Source organism: Polypterus senegalus, chromosome 2 (genome assembly GCF_016835505.1).
Source record: "Polypterus senegalus isolate Bchr_013 chromosome 2, ASM1683550v1, whole genome shotgun sequence".
Lineage (NCBI taxonomy): Eukaryota > Metazoa > Chordata > Cladistia > Polypteriformes > Polypteridae > Polypterus > Polypterus senegalus.
The window spans coordinates 271,091,589-271,119,538 of NC_053155.1; positions in this window are offsets into that span (position 1 = coordinate 271,091,589).

Genomic DNA, 27,950 nt, shown 5'->3' on the forward strand with positions numbered 1-27,950 from the left:
TGGGGTGATCATTCACAAGGCACCTGCCAACTGCTGACCACTGCCCATGACTGGCTGGAAGCAGAGGTGAGCTGCTTTAATTCCTCTGCTTTTTTCAATTCTCTTCCTGCTGGGTTGAAATGTCTGAATGTAATATTTCAGCCAGAAGTGCGCTGCTTGCTGTTTTAGTAACATTAATGAAAGTTTGATGCCTTCGGTTTCCGAGAGCAGCTTCCTCGGTGTGATTACATTTTAAAAGGTCATTAACCCCAGACGGCCCTTAGTTTGCTCTGTATTTATTGGCACAGGTTAGTTACACAAGCTCAAGTCACTCAAGCCTGAGGCACTTTTCAGGTTTCATTAGAATAAACTGCATTTTATTTTATTTTTTTTTAACTTCCATTGATTTTAGCCAACAGCTAACATGATACTTTTTTTAAAATGGACACAATGTTTTCTGCAGTTAGCTGATATTTATGCTGCTTCCGTTTCTGCTTCTTTCTGTCATGGAGCAGGCCAGACTAAGAGCCAGAATAATTTACTGCCATGCCGAGCAGGCATAACCTCAACATCTGCAAGTGTAAAATAAGAAAAAATGAAACATGGCAGGTGTCCCAACTCTGGTTACAGTCTCATTTTCAACTAAGTGAAGATGTCACAGATGCAGCAAATTCCAAGAGATTCTACTAAATTTAATAAAGTATAATGTTATTATGTGACAGTAAGATTTAACTAAATTACAATATTCTTATCATACGTTTAGTTTTTTTTCTTCCCACCCCATTTCATTCTGCTTTATCCCATTTAGGGAGTTACATTTTGGAATGGGGGCACCATGATGGCACTGTGGTAGCACTTCCATTCCGCACCAAGGAGGCTGGGGTTCACATACCAGCTTCTCACTACGTGGAGTTTGTAAATTCTCCCCATGTCTGGATCGGTTTCCTCCCACAGTCCAAAGACATGCAGGTTAGGTGGATTGTCAATACTGAACTGCCCAATTTGTGTGTGTCTGTGTTAGTGTTGTGTGGTATAAAGGTACAAGAAAAAACTACAAATTTAAAAATTGTACAGTACCACCATTTTAGGATTTTTGGTTAATGCCAGCTTTCCTCTTAATCCCTAACCTCCTGCCCCTCCCCATTTCCTTGACACTCAGTAGTGTAGACATGGAAGAAGGTCTAATCTGTTGACTTCACAAAATGAAATCTGAAAACCAGAAACTTTGATGGGTTTGAGACTTCATGGGAGAACTCCTTCCTGAGATGATGCAGGTTCCGCTCCATGTTCCCGCTTCTCTTCAGGGAGCCTCTCGAACCCAACACTGTCGATGTAACTGGATGAGCTGGACAATAAGGACACCAAACGAAGCAAGAGGGGGTGTTGGAAAAAGGTGCAAGTGCTTTTATTCAATAAAAGAAATCCAAAACAAAACAGTGTCCAAATAAAGTGCAGTGTTTCAAGTGTTCATAAATAAATAATCCATAAAATTCAGATGTTTAAAACAAGGCTAAAATGAGATTAAATCCTACAGCAGACATCTGAGGTCACACCAGCCAAGCACAGCTCCTTCACAGTCTCTCCAGCCCACCCAAGGCATGCTCAGTGGGAGAGACTTCAGCCGCCATGGTCCTCACACTACCGCCCCCCCATCTTGGCTGCCTTCACTGACGTCTGCCAGACTGCTCAGGGTCAACTGTCATCCTGTCTTCCTTCTCACACTCGTAGTCGTCCTTCAGATGCCTAGGGCGGATTTCTCCACGATCGTACCCACTCTCCCATTCAGTTGGCACAATGCGTTCCTCGAGTGCCAATCCTTCGCCCGACATGGGACCCCTGACAGCACTGACCTCTCCCAACAACTAGCTGGCTTGCTTGCTCATCCACTCTCACTGCCCCAATGTTGCACTCTCGCTCTTAAAGCTTTTCTTCCTTTGTGCCGGCCCTTTCTTTGTGCCGGCCCATTTTTATATGGCTCCATGGATGTAGTGCCTTAATCATGCACTGCAGGAAGCCGGTTAAACAATTGAGAATGATCACACCTTCACGTGCAGGTGCGACTCACCCCAATTACCCCAATTACTCCATCAACTCCCCGTGGCTGCACAATCGCGCCCACAGAGACTGACACGGCCAAATGGGTTATTTAAAAAGCCACAGTTCTTTCATAGCTGCAGACCTGCTACACCACACTTCCTTATTGCTTCAGCACAACTGAGACTTCATGTATCCCTTTTTTGTGCTTGAACAATTGCACACTTCATACCTTCCTGCTGTCCAGAGGGAAACGTTACATAGTGCAGCACAAAGGCAGATTTTACCAGAGAGGCTGAAGTGAGATGTCGGGTTTTGGGGTTATCTAATATTTGCTTAAGAACCGTTTTGGTACCAGTACCAAGGTATGAAGACTGGTATTGATACCAAAGTCCAAATTTTAGTACAGATTCAACACCACAAACAATTAAAACTCGTAACCTGACCCAGGTATTCATTTATTTCCTGAACATTCAAACTTAAATGCCAGAAGCTACCAGAGGCTGTCTAAGGAGGAAATCCACACATCCACTCACACTCATAGCAGGCAATTTTGGAGATACTAATGAGCCCAACCCAAGCGTGTTAGCTCAATGAAAACCGACATAACAGGAGTGAAATGCATTAAGACGGTGGCTGTGTTGGGAGTTTTGTTCCTATACCTTTTCCTTGCTTTTCTTGTGCAGTTTTTTTTTCACCTCTAAGATTATGGTGGTGACATTTGTTTTTTCACATTATAGCTAAGTTTTGTTTTTATATTATTTGGGCCGTGTTTGTCATTTTCATGTTATTTTGAGCTCCTGTTGTCAGAGCAGGACCTGAATTGCTGCTTGTGAGCCATCAATCACAATGTAACACATAATACTTATAGTGTCATTACATTTACAGGTACTTATTTGTCTGACAGCTTTATCCATACAACATTTATGATGCAATTGGTTACTTTTCTTTTGGTTTTCCAGTTGGAGCACAGGCAGGTCGAGTGACAGGTTGAGGGCCACACAGTGTCAGTGGGGAGATTACTGCTTGTGTTACAAAGGCACTGATCACAGTCACGTGACACGTCTCTCAAGTAGTATAAAGAAAAGAATGGAATGAAATGAAATACAAAAAGTACATTTTATGAAAACGAGCAAACATTGTTAGTAATTCACAAAAATCAATTTTTCATGATAAATACTAACAAAAGCCCATGCACAGCAACATGAAATTGCTACAATCTGGAAGACAGAAATCTTTAATTAAAGGATGAGAGAAAGACATCACAGCCTGCAGAGTTAACTAAAAATTGATTTGAGTTTGTTTTCCTCTTTTCCATTGCCATATGGCCACATATTAGATTAATTCCTCCTATATTACTTTATATTGATTTTATTTACTAAATTTGTGATTTTCTGTATTTTTGAACCTATTTTCTGCCATTGGATTGTGTATTAGGACCTTTTTAGTTTTGTAATTACCTTTTTAGGCATTGTATGCTTCACAGTTTTGTTCGGACCGTTTTTTATTCAAAATAAATCTTTGATTGTATAAAGAATCTTTAAGGCTACCTATCCAGGGATTTTGATGGTGTTTCAACCCCCTACTGGGCATAATTGAAGTGCTTCTGAAAGGTTTTTTTGTGATCAAATTTTTATTGATAACATGAAAAGTTGAAACTTACATGCTTTAGAACTCCAAATGATTAAGATTAATGCACTAAATGCTGTGTCATTAAAAATTAAAGGAAATGACATAAAAGTTAAGGTAAAACACAAAGGTCAAAAATAAATTCTACAACTGCAAATGCTTAATAAGAACGTAATAAAAGGACCATCCTAAGTAACAAAAGCCACAAGCACATGATCTGCATTCTAGTGTGGCTAAGTAAGTTGTCCTGCCAAGGATACCTATGAGAACTATGAAATGAGCCAAATCCATTGGATCAGCATTAGACTGTGGTAAGTACCGTGCAGCGCTACAACATATATAAAGGATTTATTGCCAGAACAATTTCTAGGTTGCATCAGATCTGTCCATTCTGAACAAGTAATTTACTTGATCACATTTTTATAAATTACAGTAGCTGGAATAACAGGTTTTCGTTTTCAGGAGCATTATAGTCTCTATGTATATAAAATACTAGCTGTCCCCGACGTACTAGTGAAAGAGGACAAGCTTTAAAAATGTAATTTGTATTGAGAATAATTTATATTAATAGGTTTCCTATCTGTGGGCTTCTTGATTTACAGTATTTTTGGTTTTTGTTATCAGGGTCGAGGACATCAAGGTTTCATGGGGAATCAACCCGGGAGAAAGCACTATAAAGCTGACCATGCGAGAATCATGTTGAGCTAAGATCAACCTCTGCCAACTTGATTGTCTGTCCCTGGGCCTTGTTAATTGATACTGCAAAGCAAAGCTTCACCAGGAACTGTAATCTCTTGAATTGAAAGGGAATGTCCGTCATGATTAGAGGAATGCATGGGATTAAAACCTTCTCGCCAATGCCACATCCTGTGATGATTATCATCTGTAAGATGTTGTTCTGAAGCTGACAGACCTGGAGACAGGTATCATTGCAAAGTTTGGGTGGGCTCGGGTTTCTCAAAAGGATAATCAGTGCTCCTACTTTCAATGCTAAGTTGTGGGGAGGCATGCTAGGAGGATTGATGGAATTTAAAAAATCTGTAGGATAATAAACTGAATCGTTGTGTTCTAAAATGGCATTTATTGAAGTGTATGTCCAATACAGCGAGTCAAATAATTTGAGCACCAATTGATTATTTATGCATCCCTCCCCTCGGCCCACAGACTCTCTCTTCGAGTCGCGCTTATTAATCGCTGCCACAAGCGAACTATGATAGCGCGATGAGAGAAGTCGCAAAAACAACCGGAATGTTCAAGTGAATTATAGAAAAAACCCAGTCTAAATCTGTTAAGTACTTCTCTTGTGAAAATTTTATATATAGGGTGGTCCAGATCTAATTATGCAATTTTCATTATAACTTATTAAGTTTATTACATAGAAAACCACCCGAAAAATCCCGGACCATCGAGAAGTGTGCGAACTGACGACATGAAGAATCTTCTTTGCGACGAACTGGAATCATCCCTGCATAAATTAAAGTCATCCTGGCGATCTGGATCTGCAGAATTAGATCTGCACCACCCTGTATAGAGAGATGTGACTGTTTCTGCTGCTGTTATGAATTGTGTGTTTTGCAGCTGTACACATTTTGGGAGCTATTCCCCTTACATCCTTTAACTTGTAGTCTGATGGTTGCCTTTTCTGCTATCAACTGCTTTAGTAGCATTGGCTTTTTTAAAAGTGTTCATGTGTAGATGTTGATTTGGCAGGGAGAAGGCCATAAGTATTGAAGATGTTTAAATCTAGCCATTTTTCTTATTTTCTTTAAGTTTTGTAAGTCCATCATAAACATTCGTTGTTTCCAAAATAAGTGAACTTTATGTGTAATTTTCTTTAATAGTAGTTTTGCAAATGGTAAATAATTTTCCTGGCCTCATAATTATGGTTTCTCTACTATGTTGCAGCCCTGGCCACAGTGGTTTCCTTCTTAGCGTCTAGTGCTTCTGGATTTAGTGCTCCCCTGGATTAACCACGTCGGAGAATGTGACATTATCTTAGTTTTCTGTTACGCTTGGATGTCATAATTCTTATGCAGTGTGCAGGGTTTGTGTCCACACAGGTCAGAACGTACATGTGGATTATCTGGACAAAATGTGGTGGTGGTTGCTACCAAAACATGTATGTTTTAGCTCAGCCACTTGCTAGGAAAACTACACAAAAGTGCATTGTGTTATATTCTCTTGGATTTTTACTTTCTCGTATACGAACTATAGGGAAAGTATTGTAATCATCCAAAAATTCAATGTCACGATTTAGATGAATCTCAACATTTTTGACTTCCCTGACTTTCTCGTATACAAAGTATAGGGAAAGTATTGGAATCCTCCAAAAGTTCCATTTCAAGATTTTGATGAATCTCGAGGTTTTAGACCTCCCTGAGTCAGAAAAAAAACTTTTTTTGAATTATGTCTGTGTCTGTCTGTCTGTGTGTGTGTGTGTGTGTGTGTGTGTGTATGTAAACACAATAACTTCAGTATGCTTTCACTTAGGTCAACCAAATTTTGCATAAAAGTATTAGGTACAAAACGCAGATTTCGATCAACTTTTGGGCTATTTCTGTTAACCGTAAGTGGTTCTTTACCTTTTATTTCTAGATGAGCTGGTAAAGACTTTGGACCTTATTGACTAGCTGGAAGTGACAATTTTAATGCTGCAGGAATTTTGGTGTAGCCTTCCCCAGACCTGTGCCTCAACACAATCCTGTCTGTATCATCTGCTAGTGATGGGCCGCTCGATACTAAGGTTTCGACACTGTGTCGAGCTATCGAAGCACTGGAGATCGAAGCACCGCTTCGAGGCTTGCTTCAAATGCGCCCGTCACGTGATTTTGAGCACGCTAGCGTAATGACGTCATTGATATCCGCGCAGTCAGCAGTCGATTTGGTCAGTAACTAGTCTGCTGAAGTGCTTTGGCTGAAAGCGTAAAAGCGGTTGTCTGTGCTATATTGATAAAATACGCTAACCCGAGTTCAAATCCTAGTTGGGGCTCGCATATGTTGAAATGAGGATTTTGTATAAAACAGTTAAGTAGTACTTGTTTGAAAGTTAACAAATATATTTTGGAGACATTATGAACGATTTACATGGGGCACCTTTTTCCTCGGTGTGGAATTGTGTCCACCAAGAATCTGTAACAAATCGATGAGCATATTTTGCGTAAGGTAGCACGTATTGTAACAATTCGGAATCTATTCTACCCCATGTCGATCATATCACAGAGGCTAAGAAATGCTTCACTAAAGCCGACGTGGTCATTACACCAGTATATGCAAGACATTCCTCATTAAACGTTTTACTATTCAGTGATTCCCAGATCTGTTGCTGATTTGTATTATTGATTTCCAAAAGCAATGTGAGTAAAAGCGTGTTCTGCATAACTAATCACAACTGTCTTTAAAACAGAATCAGCGCCATCAACAGTGTCTTCTGCAATTTTAGGAAAGCCTCGGGATTTCTGCGTTAATGAGACAAAAAAGTTGTAAAGAAACTTTGCAAATTCATCCAAAGGTGAACGTAAAGATCACTCAAGTACTGAGAAGAAGGAGCAGCTGGATAAGCACATCTGGAGCCAAACTTTCAAAAAAGCACCTGACTTTGTCATGAACATTCCTTTAGTTGTGAATTCATCTTATCAAAGGCTGCGCTGGGGGGGTAAATAAGTAATCTTCCGAAGTGCAGCACAACAGAGTAAATAATTGATGTAAATAGAATTACTGAAAGACTAAGTTTTTGCCGTTTCTGTATTCTTAAACCATCTTCCAGTTACACAATCCCCGCAGTCAATATCACATTCAATGTTCTCTGCTCCTTAACCTGTCTTGTTACCCAAAGCATCAACACTCAGTTTCATTCAAGGCTTTACCGTCCTTCCTTTCATAGACATAAAATAAAACACATTTCCTCTACATGTCCAATAATAATAGTAAACTTGCAGGAACGAGAAAAGCACAAGATGGGAATATTTATGACAAGAGCCTGGACATCAGGATGAGAATGTGCCTTGTCACCCATTACGTGAGCTCGTCTGCCATCCCTCGGTTACACTGGCACACGTTACACTCTGGAGCAAATGCAATGGAGAATATCAATCAATCAACATTTATTTATATAGCACATATTCATACAAAAAAATGTAGCTCAAAGTGCTTTACAAAATGAATAGAAAAATAGAAGACACAATAAAAAATAAACATAAGTCAACATTAATTAACATAGAATAAGTAAGGTCCGATGGCCAGGGTGGACAGAAAAAACAAAAAAAAACTCCAAAGGCTGGAGAAAAAAATAAAATCTGTAGGGGTTCCAGACCAAGAGACCGTCCAGTCCCCTCTGGGCAATCTACCTAACATAAATCAAACAGTCCTCTTTGTATTTAGGGTTTTCATGGAAGGACCTGATGATGATGGTCACGTAGACTTCTGGCTTTCAGTCCATCAATGTTGGTGCATCATGATGCTTTGAGTAGGTGGTGGTGGCGCAGGCCACTGGAAAAAGAAACAGAAGAGAGAGTAGGGGTCAGTATGGATTTTGGAGCCACCATGAATAATCATAAACAATGCAACATAACTAGTATATGTGTTGTTACTTTTTATTTATACTCACCAAACATTACAGATCTACATGGGAAATGAACACAGGTAATATGTTTATAATCATTCTCACTAAAAGACACTGTCAAAATATATTAATGAGAAAATTGAGACACATTGGCCTTTAGGAAATATAAAAAAGCGTGTGCGCTGTCACTTAGGACAGAATGCATTGTTAACGTGACGCACTCTCTACTGACGCGATGTCACGAAAAAAAAGAAACAGCGCAGTCCATGCTAACTCAAATCCTCCTTGATGTTTGACCTAATGATTAATTGTCAATATCAAATCGATAAAATCATTTTAAGAAGATGACAAGTCTGCTATAGTCAGTTTAATCAACGCTACTTTTAAAACGTTTCCTTATACAGAATATAAAACAGAATCTCAATGATACGGGACTCGCGAGTAGTAACGAATAATATGTGACACTGAGAAATTATAATTCTTAATAACGGGAACAAGTAAAAACTACGACTTCCTAAAACGGACACTGTAAATGTAGGCATTTCAATAAATAATTTAGGAGACTTGTGTGTGCATTTCAATATCGATTTAAGAACTACGTAGGCCACCTGTTGTACTATAAACGGTAGCTCAAGCAGCACTTAACAGTAAATAGTCTAACAGGACAATGACTGACTGAAACGAAGATGCTGCGCCGTAATAATAAAGGATCACACTGTCGTCCTGCATGTTTAGAAGGCGCTGGTTGGCTGAAACTGTTTATAGCGAATTGTCCCAAGTTGGAAGTGCCATATAGCGATCAGACACGAAAAGACACATTTAGGCATAATGGACAGTAGTTTATTTTTCTACAATACAAATTCAGTATGACACCTGGGTCTCCAAACACACAAATATGAAGCTTATTACATTTTACAGTGAAACTCTTTACATACACAATATAATTAGGGGCGTGTGCCACCTGCCGGACTACGGTGGCCCAGCCTTCCCTCGATAGCTCGATTCGCTCGCTATCCGTCCAAGCTTGTTAAATGGAGGAATAGAAAAAAAACTTTCACAAGAGGAGGATCAGCGACGCGAACCTGAGCGACAACACCACTGAGCCACCTAATCCGGATAATTAACGAGCTCTGCACAACTGAACTACTACTACTGTTCTTACTGCGGCGGATGAAATATGTTGTTTGACATATGCACGTTAAAATGGTTTAATTGATACGAGAGTATCATTGTTGTATTCTCCTAATGAAGACGAAAAAATTATATGTATAGATGTATACTATATGACGTACGGTTTTGAACAAAATTAAGTGTTCCATAAAAAGGTTGAACGATTTACCTAATCTTTTCATATATATATAAAGTTAATATATGACAATATATCTTTGACACTATGTATCAGACAAAGGAAATCACAGCAATCCACAAGAACAATAATTAATTCTCAGCAACTACCTGAATTGTAGCTTAACCATATCAACTGAAATGTGTAATGTCAATACGAATTACAAAATATAACTAGAGAGTTAAGTGTCAGATAGACTCTCAAAATTAAGAGGTCAATGCCTTTCAGTGTGCTGAGGCTTTACAAAGATTCAGTAACCAGTGACCATGTCTGCTCGAAGCCCTATCATGATCCAATCTCGGTACTACGCATGTCTGAGGCTTCAGTTGCCTCGTCATCATCTCAGTAGTACGCATGTCTGAGGCTTGCCCGTTGCAATCTCATTTGTACGCATGTCTGAGGCTTGCGTCATCATCTCAGTAGTACGCATGTCTGAGGCCGTGCCCGTCAAAGCCTGTCATGACGCAATCTCATTTGTACGCATGTCTGAGGCTTCAGTTGCCTCGTCATCATCTCAGTAGTACGCATGTCTGAGGCTTCGGAGACCCGTTCAAAGCCCGTCATGACGCAATCTCAGTACTCTGCGCAAAGCTTCCACTCATTATTTGTTCAACGAGCTACCGTTTGAAGTAGGCTACATATGGCATCAACAGAGTTAAAAAACTCAACAGAATTCCCATTGAAATGAAAGTTTGTAGATGATCAATACATGTTAAATGATCGTGCCCGATAATACGTTGTGGCAAAAAATAAAATTATAAATTATACATCATACAAACGCCAACTTGTTGAATGCATAATGCTGCAAAGAAGAGCTTTAGCAATACGGGTGACGACACATCTCTCACTATAATACTCTCCTAAATATCCATTCTTCGCCTCATGCAACGTTTTCATGCAACACTGAAGGTATGTCATATAGTATACATCTATATATAATTGTTTTCGTCTTCACTACATACATACATGTATACATTAAAAAACATACATTATATACCATCCTCCTGAAAATAGTAGTGGTGCAGCGGTAGCCTTACCGCTTCATACTAAAGCATACGTGGGTTCGGGTCCCACGTCCACCCTCTGTAAATTATGACCCAAAAGAGTCTGATTTTCTTTTTTTTTATTATTAAACAGCAAATTCCAGCGTGGACCGGAAGCGAGCAAGGCGAGAACACTAGTAAGGATATATCAAATGGAAATGTGCGTCTTGTTTTATGTCTATAACAAAAAAAATATTTGAGTAACGATTTCAACTGTTTTTGTAGTTGTTGATGGCGGGTTTAGCGGTTTAAATTTTTAAATATTAAATTGATAAGGTGGAATGTGTTCTTGCTTTGAGTGTTAATGTGTTAGTAACTGGGATTGCGCCTCTATTACTGGAAGATTGCTTAGGAATGATACAGACTGGACAACTATGTGTTTTAGGAAATGTTTTATTATTGCACTGTGCTGTGACTAAAAAACTTTTTACTGATCACCTGTCCGGACCTTGAAGATGTGTTCACGAGGGAGGGATGCTGTTGTTAAAAGCAAATGTTTTTTCAACAGAAGGTCCAGATGTGTTTATCCGCTGCTTTTGTTGCCTCAGCACTCAATCTTTAATGCTGACCTTGATATGTGCACTGCTCACATTGGAGTGCCCCGTGTGAGTCTGTGTGCCGGTGACTGATCTGCGCCGTGTCTCTCAGTCTCTCTGATGTGCTCCGGATTGACGCCTTTGAATGTTTGGTGCAGCAGAGCAAATTCAACCTGATCTACCACAGTGGGTTTGTTATCACCTTATTCCAGCGTTTCTCAACCTTTAAGTATTTGCGACCAGAGTTTTCATAACAGTTTTAATCGCGCCCCCCCCAACATTTTTTGAAATGTAGATGCATATTTGATTATACCTACTTAACTTTTATCGACATTTATCTAACTCTATACAGTATTTATTGTTCTATTATCAGAATGTAGTTTAAGTTAATTTGTTTTGGTTCCAACAGATGTTTTCTTTTTTTCACATCTTCGCGCCCCTTTTTGTTACTTCGCTCCCCGTCCCACAGGTTGAGAACCACTGCCTTATTCAATGGCAGGGTTCATGGACGTCAAATGGCAATGAATAGAAATGGATTAATGTAAATACGTGAGCTGCCATCCGCAATTAGACATCACATTTTGATGGCGATTTTGGTGATTCCCGAACAGATCTCTTATGCGATCCTTCCACAGTATCTCTCAAAATTATTTAGTTCAAATTGGTTATAAAGATTTCAATTCTGATCCTTTTTTTATTATTGTTAATTTTGATGAGTCTTTAAGTGGGATCGAACTCGGGCTAGCACTACGTTCAGAATTTGAAAAGCAACCATCTTAGTTAATTGTGCCATTGACGGCGTCATTTCATTGTAGCTAATTCGTTATTTTCGTGCTCCACAAAATATTGTAAAGTACTAATAAATGAAATATTTCAATACTTGATCGAATAATAACAACTGATTTAAGGATTTCACCTTTTCTTTCTCAAATGTGCTTACCTATATCATGGCAAAGTACAGGGATAAACCATTATTTTCCGTCTACTCCATTTTAATTAAGTCAAACCAAGGAAAGCATTTAAGGCTATTAAATGTGATCTCAAGAAAAGATGAGGGTTAATTCTAATACTAATAACAGGAGCGATTATAATGATACAGTGCAAAGGTAAATACTAATTGAAAGAGCCGGGAATCCATGCGTGAGGCGTCTTATTTTAACTCTTGCTATCGTATAGTGCATTCTGCTTGTCGGCGTTAGTTTTATATATATATATATATATATATATATATATATATATATATATATATATATATATATATATATATTTTAGACATCAGACACTAGAAGTTGCTGACGAACCCTTCTCTTCGTTGTCAGTCTGTAGCAGCGAAAAAATAAAAGCAATAAGAGTTATAACAGACGTCATTGAAGTGGATCATGAGTTTGTGTAATGTTAATGAAAATGGCCAGGAGGGGTCACTAAAGAGGTGAGTGTCAAATGCTTCTTCGATACGATTTCCGACACAATTGCTTCAAACGTTTTGATGCTTCATGAGGCTTCACTCCGCCCATCACTATCATCTGCAGGCATTTGTTCTGACCTTGCAGCTTGGTTTTTGCTTTGATACACATTGTTAACTGTGGGACCTTATATGGAGAGGGGTGTGCCTTTGCTAATCATGTCCAATCAGCTGAAGTGACCACAGGTGGACTCCAAAAAAGGTGTAGAAACATCTCAGTGATGATCAATAGAATGGGGTGCAACTGAGCCAGTTTTCCAGTGTCATAGCAAAGGGTCTGAATACTTGTGTCAATGTGATATTTCAGTTTTTTTATTTTTAATAAATTTCCAAAAATGTTTAAAATCCTGTTTTTATTTTGTCATTATGGGGGTATTGAGTGTTGCTTGGTGAGCGAAAAATGAATGGAAATGATATTAGCACAAGGCTGCAACATAACAAAATGTGCAAAAAGTGAAGGGGTCTGACTACTACTTTCTGATTCCACTGTAGTCTTTGACATTCATCACCGCTACAGGGTGACTTTCAAAAACGCTTAAGTGGTAAACTGCTGAAAAATAATGGAAAGGATTGCCAATTAGCGGCCTCAGTGCTCTATTTTATTGTACAATACTGAAGGCAATATGTACAAACTGAAAAGGAGTGTTTAGTTAGCATCCAGGATTGTTACCCAATTCTTGTTTGGCTTAATTAGTTATTACTCAGTGGCTTAGCACTGTCATAAATTAGCAGCAAAGATCTGGAAATATGTTCTTTTCAGATGCAGGAGTTTTTTAATGAGGCCAATGTGCGTCAATGAGAGAGCATAATAAACCCATAGGAAAATCCCACCATTAGCCAATGGCTTATTAATAGGGCCACAGTGTCATCAACAGTAACAGCAATGGCTCAGCCACTTGTGTGCTGCTTCATTAGTAAGTGACCTACCTGCTTGTTTCAAGAAACGTTCTCTGAGATTTAAGAGCAGAGGCAGAGGCCAACAGCCAACTGCAAACAGTATGAAGGTTTAGTGAGAACAATAAACTGTAGAAAATCACTAAGAGCAAAACTGAATGAATCAAGGAGAGAGGAGATTACCAGAGACTGATGGTCAATGGGTAGTAGGAGAGCACATTCCTGTTGGAGATACCTTATCCAGCAGGAAATGTGAATGGGGGACATTAGAGCTTGGTGAGTATGAATTAGTAAGTATGGTAAAAAACAAACATGAAAGGGCAATTCTGCTGTCTCAGAGAACACTTATGAAATGGAACCTCCCTTCAAAAGTGACTAACTGTCCAGGCCTTGGAGAAGAGCAACAGATCAGTGGATCTGTATGAATATGACATAAATAGTTAATGGTTTGAGATTATTACTCAAAACTTCTTGAAATTATCTGTGCCTGGTTATTGAACAGCATCTACATATTTAGTATTAGACTAACAACAAAAAAACCCTATGCTGTAGCATTCAAACATCAGAGAAACCTGCAAATGCTGAAGAGTAAAGACATCACTTGCCACACACTATTACCAAGGATAACATGACCAGCCTGGAAGAAGGGAACAAACTGAAAGAAAATCATTCTAGCAGTAGGACCCATGGCTGGCTTAGATGATGCACTTAGTTGCCCCAAGTGTCATCACTGGGCTTAGGATCACTCCTAGTGGGCAAAAAGATTAAAGACAGTCTGATAGTGGCACAGAGATTTCAAGATGCAGTCATAGTACTAGAACTGCATGCTCGAAGTATAGAATTCGTTTTTTACTTTATTAATTCTGTCAACAGGGAGGTGGATGGAAAGAAGGAATAGACAATGCCAGGTTTGCTGCAGAGCTCCCGCTTCACACCAGTTTTTACCTGTTTTATTTTCCAGACATGGCGATTAGAATTAAGGCCAAACAGCTCAATCTCAGTTTCATCAGAGCAGAGAATCATGTTTCTCACAGTCTGAGAGTCCTTTAGGCAACTTTCTGTAGACTCCAAGCAGGCTTTAATGCAGTGGTGGTTATCCTTCTGAAAGGCCAATTACCCCGATTGTTCCATCCTTATTCCATTTAAGAATTATGGAGTCCACTGTGCTCTTGGAAAACATCAATGCTGCGGGATTTTTTTGCAGCTTTTCCCAGACATGACACACATTGCCAACTGAAGAACCTCATATAGACAGGCGTGTGTCGTTCCTAATCATGTGCAGTCGATTGAATTGACCACAGGTGGACTGCAAACAAGGTGTAGAAACATCTCAATGATGATCAATAGACTGGAATACACCTGAGCCAAATGTCAAGTGTTATAGCAAAGGGTCCGAATACATAAATCATCATGATATTTCAGTTTTGTTTTTTTTAATAAATAATGTTAAAATAATGTTTCTAAAATCCTGTTTTTGCATTGCAAGTCACAAAGTAAACATTCAGGCTCACATAATCATTGGTAACATAACTTATAGGTAGTTTTTATCTTTTTGTCTATTAGGGAGATCAGTACACAATACCCTGGGTGCCTGTTTTTAGGATCTGTGTGATGAAAATGATGCTGCAGTGCATCTGTTAGAAATTCTGAAATTCACTTGAAGAGTGTAGTATCTGTCTATCTGTCTACAGTGGAACCTCGGTTCACGACCATAATTCGTTCCAAAACTCAGGTCGTAAACCGATTTGGTAGTGACCCGAAGCAATTTCCCCCATAGGATTGTATATAAATATAATTAATCCGTTCCCGACCGTACAAACTGTATGTAAATATATTTTTTTTAGTTTTTAAGCACAAATATAGTTACAGTAATTATACCATAGAATGGACAGCGTAATAGTAAACTAAATGTAAACACAATGAATAACACTGAGAAAACCTTGAACAACAGAGAAAACTAACACTGCAATAGTTTGCGCTATAGCGCTAAGAACCGCTCGCTAAAAACACTTTTTTTAATAAGTTTTAAGCACAGGGAAAAAAATGAACATTTGAAAAATCCGTAATTTAATAAACCACCAAGAAAAGTAACATTGCCACAATGCACGCTATGAACAGATCGCTGTAAACAGAAATGAAAACAAAAGCCCAGTGCATTCTTTAACTACCTTCTCTATCTTATGCTTCCAGCTCTCTCTCTCTCCTGTGTGCGTGTGTCACTCTCGCGCGCCTGCGTGTGTGTGTCTCTCTCTCGTGCCTTTGTGTGTGTTTCTTTCTCGCACGCCTCTGTTTTTGTGTATGTATGTGTGTCTCTCTCTCGAGCGCCTGTGTGTGTGTATCTCTCTTGCGCGTCTGTGTGTGTGTGCGTCTCTCTCATGCGCCTGTGTGTGTACGTCTGTCTCTCTCTCGCGCCTCTGTGTAAATGTGTGTGTGTGTCGCGCTTTCTCTCTCACTTGCTCGCTGCACAGGAAATGCACAGGGAGAGACTGAACATGTACAAACCGAAAGGGAAACTGGCTTGTTTGTATACCATATAGATATAGATCTACCTATCTATCTATCTGTTTATACAATACAGATAGGGGCATTGTGTGTACACCCTTGCTTCTGTTTGGGTTTTTTTATTGAAACAAAAAAATTGGCTTTATGTATTCTTGTTAAATACTTCCAGTTTTGGTTTTAATTTTTGATCTGGTCTATTTAATCGCCACCATTTTGTTCCTTCTGATGGCACCATTTTAATTCTTGTTACCAGGACCATCATGAAGTGGGGTTGTCCTCAGAAGGTCGTGGCTCTGTCAGTTACCACACAATGGGATATAAGGTTACTGAATGACCCTTCTAATATTTCCAGTGCCGCATCCGAGTGGCAGCAATTCCAGCAGCTCCGTGTATGACTTTATCTTTTTACCTTTTTTTTACCTTTTTTTCTATTGTTTTTTCTATATTTTTTTTCTCTATTCACTGATCACTTCTACCACTTTCTTTTATGTGGAATCGCTCCCTGGACACTTTTTACTATTTTTACTACTTGACATGGATTTTTACACTCCGAGACTCGCTTATTCAAGTAGTCAACTTAAAGCACTGAGAAGAAATGCCCACGCCGGTGTGGTTCCTTATTTACCTGACGAGGTAAGAAGACGATATTGGGGCAGCCGAGCCGGCACAAAGATAAAAGATAAGATAAGAGCCAGGCAACTTGAGAGAAAATGGCGTTATAAACCGTCGGTGTCTTCTGTGATCCTGGGAAATGTAAACTCACTACCAAATAAGATCAACGAATTGGCTGTGCTAGTGAAAAATGTCAGAACCTACAGAGAATGCAGCTTGCTGTGTTTTAGTGAAACGTGGCTAACAACTACCATCCCAGATGCTAACGTGGAGCTACCCGGGTTTAGCACAGTTAGAGCGGACAGAGACGCAAGTACCTGCGGAAAGAAGAAAGGAGGAGGACTCGCTCTCTATGTCAATACAAAGTGGTGCAACTCAGGACATGTAAACGTTAAAATCTTCAATTGCTGCAGGGACATCGAACTGTTGGCCGTAAGTCTGCGCCCCTATTACTTGCCCAGAGAGTTTGGACACGTGATTGTTGTTATTGTTTACATCCCCCCTCAAGCGAACACAGAGATAGCGAGTGACATCATCCATTCCGCAGTTGCTAAGTTACAAACACAGCACCCTGAGGCACTTGTGCTAATCGCTGGAGACTTTAACTATGTAACGACTATACTTTCTTAGAAGGTTGGCGTCCTTTAATATCTGCAATAAGATGCTGCAGATGTTCTACCAGACACTTGTGGCGAGTGCCCTCTTCTACGCGGTGGTGTGCTGGGGAGGCAGCATAAAGATGAAAGACGCCTCACGCCTGGACAAACTGGTGAGGAAGGCAGGCTGTATTGTAGGAGTAAAGTTGGACAGTTTAACATCTTTGGCAGAGCGACGGGCATTAAGCAAACTCCTGTCAATCATGAAGAATCCACTGCATCCACTGAACAGTGTCATTTCCAGGCAGAGGAGTAGCTTCAGTGACAGACTTTTGTTACTGTCTTGCTCCACTGACAGACTGAGGAGATCGTTCCTCCCCCACACTATGCGACTCTTCAATTCCACCCGGGGGAGTAAATGCTAACATTACTCAAAGTTATTGTCTGCTTTTACATGCATTTTTATTACTATTTAATTTAATATCGTTTTTTGTATCAGTATACTGCTGCTGGATAATGTGAATTTCCCCTTGGGATTAATAATCTATCTATCTATCTATCTATCTATCTATCTATCTATCTATCTATCTATCTATCTATTCTAGCCGTTTGTTCCTCTGATTTTTGAATTCTCAGCAATCCTCCTTGACTTCCCTTTTTGTCTCGTGATTCTTGGCTTTGGTAAATGTATTGTTCTCCTGATTCTAACCCTCGCTTGGGACTCTGACTATGTCCTTTTATTCCAGTTGTCCTCTGAAATCTCATACCTGCTGGGCATAATAGTACTATGGCATAATTTAATCTTAGAAAAAAGTTATGCATAAACATCATTATTTGCATAAAAGAATGGGATGGCTGTCACAATTACTCCTAATCCATTTACAGCAGTATTTAATTTACTCCCAGGTGGCATTAAAGTGCATATGAAGAAATTGTAATATCCTCTACCACACTACTGACATGTAGAATTATCAGTGGGTAAGTGATAATTTCTTATTATGTGAAATTAGACAAAATCAAATTCTCTATTAAAGGGTATGTCCAAAACTTTTTTAAGCATTGTAAGAATTCATTAATATAAGTTTAGAACAAGCATGCTGAACCTGTTATTGACTATCTTATGTTATTAACTACTACAATAATTAGCTGTGCTACCTATCTAAGACAGGCTGAAATCTAAGTAATCAACGTAGGCCTCAGCAATAATGTCTGCAATGTGACATGCAATGAATATGTCTCTGTTATATGCCATTTGGTATGGGATTCGTAAAAGCAGTGTTAATGTATGTGATGCACCATCTGTTGGAATGCCAGAGATATAGCAACCAAACAGACACACAAACAGGCACACAGACACTTTTCCTCTTATTAAAGTGGAAAGTTAGATGGGGATTTTCAGCTCATGTTCTTCTTCTTTTTCTCTTTCTCTTGTGTAGGATTTAAATCTTATTTTGCTTTTTTTCCTTTGTATTTTTATTTTTTTTGTTGTTTTCTATAAATTGATTTTAAAGTAGGGCGGCACAGTGGTGCAGTGGGAAGCGCTGCTGCCTCGCAGTTAGGAGACCTGGGTTTGCTTACCGGGTCCTCCCTGCATGGAGTTTGCATGTTCTCCCCATGTCTGCATGGGTTTTCTCCGGGTAGTCCGGATTCCTCCGACAGTCCAAAGACAGGTGCATTGGCGATCCCAAATTGTCCCTAGTGTGTGCTTGGTGTGTGGGTGGGTGTGTGTGTGTGTGTGCGCCCTGCGGTGGGCTGGCGCCCTGCCCAGGGTTTGTTTCCTGCATGTGTTGGCTGGGATTGGCTCCAGTAGACCCCTGTGACCCTGTGGTTAGGATATAGCGGGTTACATGATGGATGGATGGATTTTAAAGTAAATTGTTTTATCTATTTATTATTAATCTATTGAGTAGTATGCCATTGTAATGTTCTGCTTTTTTGAAAATATAATTAAAAAATAAATAAACAAATAATAGACAGGGATGTCATGAGTGGATTACACAAATAACAATAACAAGAAGCTGACTCCCTCCCATTCTTGTAGTATAAACTTACATAAACTGTCAAACCTGCTTAATCAGTTTGGAGTTATATGATGTCAAGCCCTGTCACAGCACGGGATGAAAACCAGAATACCAAAGGAAAACTTACACAAATATGAGGAGAACACGAACACTTTACTCAGGCAGCAAAATCAGATGGTGGATGTGTGAGGCAGCAGTGCTAACTATTGAGCCAACACTTTGAAGTCTTTTTCCTTTCAGTAAAAGCTCTCTCTATTGCTAAAACAAGCTCAAGTTTAATTACGCAACCAATGAGACCCGCTATTTATGATAACAATTTAAGATTAATGAATCCACGTCAGGATTACTCCATTGGATCATAGTAAACAGTCAAAAATGAATTTTTAGTTTATAAAGGGAAGTTTTCTTGTCAGCCAAATGTTCATCTGTGAATGTTCCAGTGAGAAGTTCTGATCAGAGCCTGGTGATGCACTCACAGCACACATTGAGCCACTTCCATAGCTGGTGTAACAAATGACACAGCCCTGGATAAACAGCATATTGAAGTGTTATGTTTCATGATTCAGCGGTTGATCATCATCTTTAGGTGTCTGCTGTAGTCGAGGAGATGTTAAAATATGAATTCTGTTCTTTGGTTCTTTTGGGAGGCCATTCTGTAAAAGTGAAATTACTGCAGAAATCAAAGTAATGGCTTACAAGACTGCAGCTTCCATGCGAGTTATTTTTATTAATATCTCAGAATGTTCTATATGGTACTGTTACTGGAAAAACCAAATGATTTCTCTAAGGACAATTACTTAAATAATTCTGCCCAGCTTTAATATCTTTCCCTACCACGGTTTCTCTGTGTCATCAGGGAGTCACTCTGTTGCACAGCACAATTACTAACTGCTATATATTACTTTTTTATTATTTAATTAATGTTAAATTATTTTGTGCAGTGAAATGGAAAGGTTTGGGTTACATATTTATACAAACAGAGTAAAGTTAAGTTGGTTTTAATCAGGGAAATAGACAACTCATGCTCACTGGAGGATTCACAGAAGAATTTCTTGAAGGACCATAAAGTTCCATACATTCAAAGTTCTGTCCCTCTTATCCAGGTCAGGGACACCAGGGCTGAAGCCTGTTTTGGACAGATTGGGCACAAGGCGGGTACCTGCTCTGGATGGGATGACAGACCCGCACTCTTATGTTTCAGCCAGGCTGTGATACAAATGCCGTTTTTATCTTCATTTTGTCCATACTCTTTGTTACCAGTGTTGATTATTCAGGTTCTTTATGTCAATGTGTTTCGTGTTATGTTCCTTGTGTTTTGTGGATGGTTCCCCTAGAGGTGAGGCAACCCGCTCATCACTGCAAAGCACTGCTGTCAGCCCTGTAAAGGTGGAGGGCATCCCACAGTACCTTGCAGTTCATTTGAATGCACACAGGAGTTTGGGGAGTGTTTCTTTGCAGTTTTTGTTTTTTGGATCTTTTTGCTCTGTTCTTTACCACTCCCTGTATTTCATATTAGCACTTTGTTCACCTTGGTATAATAATAATAATAATACATTTTATTTATATAGCACCTTTCCCATATATTTTTCCCATTTGTGCTATGTGGAGCTTCTTCTTAGTACAAAGCATTTTTATGAAGAATAAATCTATACTATTTATAAAGACTTCTTTGTTATCAACCTGGTTTGACGGTTTTCCCGTCTAGTAGACATTTGTGGAAATAATTTACAACTTTTTGTGGTTTCCTTTGTGGTCCATGCCATTTCGGTTTTTCCAAAGCATGACAATCACAGGGCAACATTAACATAAATCAAAAACTTCTTCTTTCCAGGCCAGTTTAGAATTGCCAAGTAACCTAATCTGTACACATTCATGAAGGGAGGAAAACAGGAGTACTTCAGATTGTGCAAACTTCACACAGGTTCTGGAATTCAAACCAAGACTCAGGAGCTGGGGGACAGATGGTATATGCCATAATTAAGCCTAAAATACAGTCGACCCTTGACATACGACTGGCCTGACATGTGAATAACTTGATTTACGACCAAAATTTTTGTTTTGATTTACGACCAACATCTTGCATTACGACCCGAATGCAGTCACGTGTATCCGCTTGTGCGATTGTAAACAAACAGCCGAGAGTGTTCGTAAATGTCAGTCGGAGCCCAGATATATGTGTTTGTGGACGTAATTTCGGTCAGTGCAGTGATTTATCTATATTTATAATTCACTAAGACCATGACAAGCAAGACGCATAATTGCTAAGGAAGGAAGAGAAGGTAATGAAGGTAAAGAAAGCGATTGTTAAGGGATGTTAGCTAGCGGGCTGGCGCGGCACATGATGATGTCATCAGGCTGAATCAGCACCGGCTTGCTTTGGAGTGTATTATTACAGCAGTTCACAACATGGCCAGCTTTGAACTGAGTGCTCGACTGCTGTCATTATTAACTTGAGAAACAGTGATCACAATCGAAACGAAGAAGGAAATTGTGCGGAAATATGAGAGTGGCATTCGTGACTGATCTTGCTAATATGTACAGCATGTCGAAATCCACCATCTCGTTCAATTTTACAAAGAAAAGATTTGCATAAGGAGGCTCCTTCTAAACAATAACCACCTTCCATTTCATTCTCCTCCTCCTCCCTTCCTGCAGCCCAAAGATGTCAAATTAAATGGTGAGTACAGTGTGAAACTGTTGTTTCTGGTAGGCTAGGCACTTTTTATAACTTTTTGGTTAGTACATTAGAAAAATTATTGGTATTTTGGTAAATTATGCGCATTATACAACCCTTTTTTATTATGAAAAGGTTAAGTAAGTGTTGCTGTGGGAGGTTCGGAGTGCATTATGGGTATTTCCACTATTTCTTATGGGAAAAATAGTCTTGACTTACAACCAACTTGAGTTACAACCAGCCCTCGTGAACGAATTGAGTTTGTAAGTCAAGGGTCCACTGTACTAAAGAAAGGACTGAATAATACAAGAAAAAGGCCAAAAAACTACAGATTTCAAAAGGCCCCTGCTGTTGATGATAGAAAATAGCACCATGTTTGAAGTAAGGAACCAGGAGATGAAACTTTGTAAATGAAATGGATAAACATTCATATCCATAAAGTCTAGCATCTAGCGATCAAAATGAAATCATGAAGTTCAAATCATAATCAGAATTACTAACTAGAACTTCCAGAATAACAATGAATAAACATTTCATGATTTGCAACACACACAATGACTTATAGGGGCAAAATCCTCAAAATATCCTAAACCAGACCAGTAAACATCTGGTCTCAAACTCAGACACAGACTTCACCCCTCACACCCTGATCTCAAACTCAAAAGGCAGGATTTAGAATCTAATCAAGCACAACAAGGGATCAGGCTTTTCTAGGTCAAAATGTAGCTCTAAATGTATGAAATCTACAAAACTGCTCTTTAAGGGAGAGGAAACTGTCAAAAACTGCTGACACAAATGACAAGGCAAGCAAAGAGTCACCATAAATGATGAGTTTATTTTTATTAACAAAAAGAAGCATAAAAAAAGGCAAGACATGGAAAAGGACAAACAAAGGGAAAAAAGGATATTCCTAACAGGGAAACACAAGGCTAACAAAAATCAATCCGTAATCCAAAATCAGAAACCTCAAAGACAGAAACAAGAAAAGACTTGAAAAATCCAACATTACTCAGATACAGAACTCCAACACCTCTTGGAGCACCAATATAAAGGTGAAGGCAGCCCCTCCGTGATGGTGATGTCACGGTCACTTGGGGTTACACGCATAGAAAACAAGAAGTGTATCTTAAAAGGCCACACATGCAATAAATAAAAATTGGACACAATTTACAAAAAGCAATTAAACAACCTTACATAAAACATGAAAAAAAATTAGAAACAGCAATAAAAAGTTAAATATACTTAAACCAGGGAATAAAGATGAAATATAACATAGCACTAGAGAGTTTGAATGCAACCACAATTTTTGTCAAACTGCTGTGCACGATATCGACCTGTACATGGTTGCATTGGTGATGTTGTGCGACATGCGTTGCAGTGCCACAACCCCTAGTGATAAGACAGTTCACTAAAATGGTGGCACCCACTATTATACTCATCCATTACATATTATATCTACTCTATACGAGGGGGGACCCAAAATAAACCAGAATTTTGTTGTTGTTAGGTTGGTACTTGTAGTACGTGGTTGGGCCGCTAAGGCGATCTAGTTACACTCCTCACAAGTCAGTCTGCCAAGTGCCATCAGTCTGGAAGGTTGTGCTTTTGTTCACTGAATTTTGTAAAAGTAGTTTTGTGCAAGCGTCGTTTTTTTACGATAGCCGATTATCGTGAGCAACGTGCGGCAGTGAAATTTTGTTTTCTTCTTGAAAAAAGTGTTGCAGAAACTATTGTTATTGAAACGGTATGACAACCCTGAACCACCCACCATACTCACCGGATTTAGCTCCGTGTGATTTCTCTTTGTTCCCTTGGATGAAAAAGACTTGAAAGGAAGGCGTTTTGCTGACGTCGAAGAGGTAAAACAAGAAACGACCATGACGGCATTAATGGGCATTACTTCAGACGAATTTAAAAAATGTTTCGAACAATGGAGCAAACGTTTAGATAAGTGTATTTCCGCCAATGGAGAGTACTTTGAAGGAGACTAATTGTAGTTTGTACAGAAAATTAAATTAAACACGTTTTAAAAATATCTCTGGTTATTTTTGGGTCCCCCCTTGTATATATAAAATCCTATGCCTAAAAGTGCAACAATTTTATGTGATGTTTTTATGTCACTTTTTTGTCACGCTTTAAATAGGGCTTATTTTAAAACCTACATATATATGTTTAGTATCATTCTTTTCAGAATTTATTGAATTTGTGATGTGATGTTGTTAGATTTTCAGATTGTTATTCCATTTTTAAACTATAAACTAAAATATCAACAAAGTCATGCATCGAGCATAGTGGACCTCGGTTTAACAGGAATACTCCAATCGGTAAGAGAGTTGAATCATTATTTGGATACATTTTGGACAATTTCAAACGAGATAAATGCACTCAATAAAAGATTTTAAGTTGAGTAATTGAATGCTTTGCACATATGGAGCAGGAGTGTATTCTATGCATGGCTGCCTTCCACTCCTTTTCCGAAATGTTAAGTGAACAATCCTTTCCCCAAAGTACCCTAAGATCTTTTAAAGGAAGTGTCAGTCATTATATAAAGTCTACACTGTTTTCAGTGACGGATTTACCTTTGATTTTGGAAAGCTTTATTTGCTTTTATCATAAAGTATATTATGCAACAATGCTCTTTAGCAACAAACTACAAATACTTTGCTACTTTACTTGAGTATGTTTTCAGAATATTTCTACTTTACTTGAGTGTAAAGGTTTTCATCTATTTTAACTTTTATGTCACTACATTTTCATGCACAAATGGCTACAAGACACATTTGTTACTGCAATATTACACCAGAAAACAAAATGGATATACAATTACTCAAAATGTTTTGTTCAGTCAATTATCTAAAATATAGGCTTCCTTTTTGACTTTGTATAAAAGTGGGAGAGATCCTACATTACCTTTTACTTCTGATACTTTTACATGAGTAGCTTTCTCGTATGAAAATTTTACTTTTGCTTCTTCTTCCAGAAGGGTATCTCTAATTTTACTGTTGAGCACTTTATAGAACACTAATTAAATATCCATTGTGAACTGTAGGGGTGCTTGAGTGCTGTTTTCGTACCCAAATAATAGTCAGTTAGAGCAAAGTAGTAACATAAACTACATTTATTGACAAAGTTAAGGAATAGAAAGACTAGGTAAAGGTACAATAAATGTGTCAGTAAAACAACAAAAGCTAAGTTTTCTAACCAGTAAAGAAACAATAAGAAACCCTATCTACCTTGTCGCACGGGTTGGTCCACTTACCACACTGTTGCTCCCCTTCAAGAAAATCACACTCCTTTTCTGACTGCTGTTGTTTCTTCCTCCCACCAGTTAGGCCTTTGTCTACTAACTTCCTCCCAGCTCATTGGGAGATAAGCCGAAATGGACATTTAAGCCCAATGCCAGGGTCACTTCTCAATAAATCTTGGACACCCAGAGTTCATTCAAAGCCATGGTTGGGTCTTTGAGGAACTTCACCTTAGTGACATCAAGTGCTCCTTCGTGTTTCCTAAGGAAATGAGGTGTACTCTGGGGTACTAGATTGAGTGTTCCCCTCTGCAGCTTTAAAGGGGTGCAATTATATTCCTGTTAGTGGTCCAAGGAAAGTTTGCCTTAATAACAACTGGAGGGTCTTGCCTAACCCAAGTCTATACTGATAGAGGCACCTGATCACCATAAACCATGTTTCTGCTTCCAGTGGCAAAATGTTGCATATTAATTCAACATGAAAGTAAGAATTTCACTGTATTTTGTACATGTGACAAGACTATAACTCCTCCTTGTACTACTACTAACACTATCAACACTTGTCACTGGTAGAATGGCTAGCTATGGGTCACTGGGATGAAATCCTGTCCCAGTCACTCTTTGTGCAGAGTTTACATTTTCTCAGTGTACCCCCATTCCCAGTTTCCTCCCACATCCCAAACATGTAAACTCATTAGATAGATAGATAGATAGATAGATAGATAGATAGATAGATAGATAGATAGATAGATAGATAGATAGATAGATAGATAGATAGATACTTTATTAATCTCAAGGGGAAATTCACATAATCCAAGTGCAGTATACTGATACAAAAAAATATTAAATTAAAGAGTAATAAAAATGCATGTAAAAGCAGACAATAACTTTATAATAACATTATAAGTGTAAAGATGCCACAATTCAAAATGGCGAAGACTTAACTGAGGTGGGGGTGCAATGGGGGGCTGTTACTTTATATTATGCAGTGTATACTCTCTCTCTCTCTAAGCCTTGCTGCCCCCTCCCTATAGAGTGATTTCCGGTGTGTATGTGAGTATGGCCTACCAAGATCTGGCACCCTATTCAAACTCCATTTATAATTTATTGTCAGCAGTGTGGGCTCCATCCTCTAAGACTCTAAAACTGGATTAAGATTAAGCTTGTTTGGAAAACAGATGGATGTTTATGAACTGATATTTATCCATCTTTTCATCACCTTGGCAAAGACTAGTGCAAGTGCCTTATCTGGGGTCTGGCTGATTTGCAACATGGAATAAAACACTGCAGGAAAACAAATTTCAAACCTATTTTGCAAGATTCATTGAGGTTTTTCTGTGGGCTGATACAATAAGCAAAAGTTAATCTTTTGTAACATGCAAGTCTTTAAATTATTAAAGCCTGGTAAATGTCACAAATGACAATGGAAATGTGTGTATGTAATAAATAATGGAAAAGTAATGGAATCTGAATCACCATTGGCTTCAATGCATCAGTTAGTGAACTGTTATGTTTATTATGGATTCTTTATTTCAGGGAGGCAGCCACCTATGACCAGCATATTAACTTAGAGGAATATAACTGACTCTGTGACTGAGTACACATGACATTGCATGAAGGATGTCACTATTGAAAAAACCATCATTATAAGCGCCGACCATAAACCATGGCTGATGGCTGAAGTTTGAGTTCTGCTGAGAGCAGGAGATGCTGCATTCAGATCAGCATGGGCTAAACTTTCCAAATCCATCAGGAAAGCTAAAGGTCAGTATGCACAGAAGATGAACAACAATTTCTGTGACTCAAAATATCCTAGGCACATGTGGCAGGGCATCTGAGCCTTAATGGATTATAAGATCTCATCAAAGGACAACAGCACTGATACTTGCCTCCCTGACATGCGTAATAACTTTTATGCACGTTTTGAGGCTCAAAGCAACACACAGGCATATATACGTCCACACCTGATGTAAGGCGGACACTTTCCAGAGTCAATCCATGGAAAGTTGCAGGACCACACAACACTCCTGGGTATGTGCTTAAAGACTTTGCTGCCCTACTGGCTGATGTCCTCACATACATCTTTAACATCTCTCTGAGGCAGGCTATGGTCCCCACAAGCTTCATAAAGACCACTAGTATTCCAATGCTGAACAAGTCAACAGTGATGTGTCTTAATGACGACTGTCATTTAGCACTGATTCTTAACAAAATGACGTACTTTGAAAGAGAGGTTGGTCAAAAGACACATCAACTCCATCCTCCCCACATCTCTGGACCCACTCCAGGTTGCTTACCATCTGAACTGCTCCACTGATGATGCTATCTCCTATACCTTGCATGCTGTACTGTCTCACTTGAACACCAGGGATATGTATGTCAGAATGCTGTTTGTTAATTTCAGCTCAGCATCAACATGATCATTCCCCAGCAGTTGGTGGGACTTGACACTCCTCTGTGTAATTGGATTCTAGACGATTTGATAGAGAGGCTACATTCAGTGCGCACTGGCAGCAGAACATCAAACCTCATCAGGCTGAGCACAGGCACTCCCAAGGCTGTGTGCTAAACTCACTATTGTTCACGCAGTTCAACCACATCTGCACTGCCAAGTCTGAGTCCAATGTCATTGTCAAGTTGTGGATGATACAACCATAGTAGGCCAATTCAGCAACAATGATGACACATCCTACAGAGAGGAGACGATCATCTAGTAAGGGTGGTGCAGTGTACTGTAAATAGAGAATCAACAACACCTCTGTTGTCAAGAACGCACAATGTCTTTATTTTCAGCAGCGACTGAAGGGAGCAAGCTGGAAGG